Source organism: Agrilus planipennis, unplaced genomic scaffold (genome assembly GCF_000699045.2).
Source record: "Agrilus planipennis isolate EAB-ADULT unplaced genomic scaffold, Apla_2.0 scaffold1075, whole genome shotgun sequence".
Lineage (NCBI taxonomy): Eukaryota > Metazoa > Arthropoda > Insecta > Coleoptera > Buprestidae > Agrilus > Agrilus planipennis.
In genome coordinates, this window is record NW_020439917.1 from 2,121 (window position 1) to 6,054 (window position 3,934).

General features: G+C 46.0%; 1 long non-coding RNA gene across 1 annotated transcript; it reads left to right on the forward strand.

Moving 5' to 3' along the window:
• Nucleotides 1–2,321: 2,321 nt before the first annotated feature.
• On the forward strand, nt 2,322–3,695 carry LOC108743785. Its single transcript, XR_001938872.2, has 3 exons — nt 2,322–2,436; nt 2,501–2,700; nt 2,765–3,695. It is a non-coding gene; the product is annotated as an uncharacterized LOC108743785 (long non-coding RNA).
• Nucleotides 3,696–3,934: the final 239 nt, after the last annotated feature.

Consider the following 3,934-nt stretch of genomic DNA (forward strand, 5'->3'; position numbering starts at 1 on the left):
GTAAAAATTCAACATTCCCAAGAATCTCCGGAGCTCCGCGATGTTGCCCTGCTTCGGAAACTCTTGGATGGCAGTTACATGTTGTGGCAATGGTTTGATGCCGTGAGCGTCTACTTGGTGCCCTAGATACTTTACTATTGGTTTACCCCGTGTGCATTTGATTGTTTTCAGGGTGAGACCGTAGAGTTTAACGCGTTCCCGCAGGATGTCCAGGTATTTGCGATGTTCTGCTTCGTCCTAGGATGCCACGATTATGTCGTCGATGTAGCAGAAAACGAAATCAACCCCTAAGAGCGGTATCCATGAACCATTAAAATGACTGTCCGGCATTTTGAAGACCAAAAGGCATCACGTTGAATTCGTACAAGCCGAAAGGTGTAATTATGGCAGTTTTCTCTCGGTCCTCATTGCTCATTGGGATGTTAAAATATGCTCGTTTCAGCTCCAGTGTCGAGAAGACGGTGCATCCGTGGAGCTTGCTGGCGAAGTCCTGAATGTTTGGAACGGTTATCGCATTGAGTGATCGATAATCATCGCATAGTCTCCAGCTGCCGCCCTTCTTTTTTCGTAGGAGGATTGCGCTGGCGTATGGGCTACCGGAGGGATTTAGGACCCCTTCGGCTATCCAGACTCGGATGATCTCTTCGGCGGCTTTGTATCTCGCGGGTGGCGATGTAGTGTCGAACGTGGTGCTTGGGCTCCCTGAACCTCACAGGTCGTGTGACCTCAACGTGCTTGCGGAGGATGTCGTGGTATTCTGCGGAGATGTCGATGGTACTGAGCGTCGGGGTATCCGTGACGGTTACCTTTCCAGTCGTCGCCAAGTGGGTCACGCTGTCCGTGAGGCATTTGTTCCGGATGTCCACTAGGAGACCATATTCGTAGAGAAAGTCGTTTCCGATGATCGACTGGGATACGTCTGCCACTACGAAAGTCCACTCGAGTGGTCGACGTAGACTGAAATCGACCGTGAGCCTTTGTTCTCCGAACGTCGAGATGTGGGTCTTGTTAGCGGCGTAGAGTACCCTGCTGGTGCTCTTATTTAGGCCGGCGTATTGCTTTGGTAGCGTGGATACGTCAGCGCCCGTGTCGATCAGGAAACTGGTGTTCGTCTTGCGGTCGGTCACGAGGCGTTTTGGTTTGGGGACGTCTCCAGCGGCTGCTTCGATGCACGCCGAATTCGTTAGTTCCCTGCGGCTTCCAAGCGCAGGGTGTCCTGCAATGGTACGCCTCTTTACCAAACGTCTCTGGTTCGTCTGTTTCAGAATTTGCTCCATGCCTTGGTTTGCTGACGCTGCGTCCTCGAGAATCGCCCTTTTTCGAAACCTCAAAGTCGCTGCGTAGCTGGTTGATTGCCAGCATGATCTGTCCGAGGTCGTAGGACTCCGGTAAAGTGGTCCTTGGTAGATCTGGAGAGACGGACATCGAGCGATGCGCCACGTGAATTGCCGCTAATGATGGACTAATCGTGTCCATGATACGGTTCGCTATCTTAGCCACGTCGGTCAGGTTGGTGTTCTTGCTCACAGCCATGATGTATTGTACTTGCTCAGGGAGTTGCTCCAAGAAGAGTGGTCTCAGGATGGCGTCGTCACATCTTCCGCCAACCATGTTTCGCATTTTCTGGATGTACACGCTTGGTTTCGTGTCTCCCATCGGTTGGCCCCGGAGAAATTTCTTCATCCTTGTTTCCGCGGAGTCTGCAAGTATGTTGATCAAACATGATGTCGCCCACGAGGTCGATGAGGTCCGGCTCCAAGGTGTTGATCACGTGCCTGTACTTCGTCGTATCCGAGGTTATCTTGAGTAGGAATGTGTTCTCTACGACGCTGAATTACCTGGCTGGGTTTTGCCACCACAGCTGTTGTGGAAGTTTGACGACGTTCATCGCGGCCACGTGGTTGTCGTTGGCTTGCTGTTCGTTGGAGGTGTTGGACTTTTCGTCGTCTGGCATGCTGAAGAAGTTGTCGTTAAAAGCGAAGTCAGCGTAGTCGTTCGTGGCGTGCAGGTCCGTTTTTTTTCGAAATCTGTAAAACACCGAAAACTGAGTTTAGTGGAAAAAAAATATCCCGCGGTTCCGTTCCGCGATCACGTCGGAGTCACCAAATTTATGGATTTTGACAAAGCGAGTTCAAAATAAAGCGCGATGTTAATGGATAACAATTTTATTCCGACGAGATAACACAAGTAAAGGAATCAGTATGACAGTTGTGTATCGCGTAACCATAACAATACTTCCGGTTCTGTGTGTATCGCCACAGTTCCCTGTCTCCCGGCGCCATCTCGTTTTTTTTTAATACTTAAATATATTTCTATTTTATTACGGTTTTCAATGTTCTGAAATATCGATTACTTTTGTTATAATGATCACAGTTTCTATTTTAGTTTTCCGCTTTTTGTTATTATTCATTCCTCGAGAAGATGAATAATTTTGGTGTAAGTGTTAATGTAATAATTGTACTCACGTTTTAAAATCCTCCCACTGCTCCTAATCCCTTAGTGAAACATTTCTTCAGGAATTGTCCAATCGAAGGTGAAGGACTCATCAGGTGAGCAAATTGGTGTCCCAGGGGTCGGAAGTTTTTCCAAGGTATTAGTTCCTGAGTAGATAGAGACGTCGCAGAAGTTGAAATTCTGAGGTGTATGGGATGAAATTCGTAGATTTCCACCCACTATCCTGTTCGCAGCGCCAGTTAAAGCGTATGTTGTCTGAATAGAATTTTAAAAACACTGTTTTAACAAATTTATTTGGTTCGGTTTTCAGGAACCTTTATTACACTTGATATTATAACTATTATACGCAATGATGGAAAACGAATAAACTAACATAGGTTTGACCTATAGAGTGGACTGTTGAATGAATGATTTTTTTTATGTTTTCGTGGGGAAATCTTCAAAGGACACCCAATCGTCCGTACTACTGAGGATTCCCGAGGAAGAAGTCCTCGGATCTACCAACTAAAGCCCCTCTACCTCAGGCCGTTCTAGGGCCACATAGATCTTCTTCGTTTTGTATTGATTTGTGTAGGGATTGGGGTAATTGGGATGCTGTTGTAAAGTGTGTTGGACGGAAAGTGTTGGTCTAATCTTGCGACTTTGCGTAAAATGCGTCGTTCGATTGCAAGAATCCTGTGTTACAAGTTTTAATACGCCCGTTTATTAACGAAATTAGGTTAGCGCGTTTCCGTACTTCGGCAGGAGGATCGACGCACTCTACCAGTGCAGTCTTTGAAGGAGTGAGGGTTTTGGGATCAAGTCGTTTAGGACATTTGCTGTCAAAGGCTAGGTGTTTGCCTTTACAGTTGGTGCAGGAAGGAGAGGACATACACGTGGAAGGATCGTGCATTAAACCGTAGCGGTAACAGAGCGGTTGCTGGTGACAGGAAGAAGTGTTGTGGCCAAATGTGAAGCATTTGCCATACTAAAGCGGCTGAGGGCCGGAAGATTGTGACGGTTCGCAGCGATAGTTCCTAGAGAACATCGTAAAGCCTTTATAAAGCAGGGTGTCATGGGCAGTTAGAAATAATACGGAACAGAAAGGTGTCTTGTTCGGTTTGCCTCGACATACTGCGCCAGGCGTTTTGGCTTAGATGTTTTGATGCTTTTAACTTAAGCATTGCTAACTTTTTCTCGTGTGCTTGATTGAAATGTATCTTGAAAATAAATAACTAAAACTGTGAACTGCTTTTGTATTAATTTACTATTTACACCTTTAACAAACCACAATTACTAATTCTAACGGCTATCTTTATTTTAAGTGATTGATTTGACCTCTCAACAGGAACTGTTCTAAAACTTATTTTTCTCAACTTGCCACTCTCGTTCGGTCTTAAAACTGCTAATAGATGTTTGCCTTTTTGGCGGCAGTTTTTGGGTCTCCTTGGAAGGTAACAATATCGACACTCAACGTCACTCCGACACGATTTATTACCAA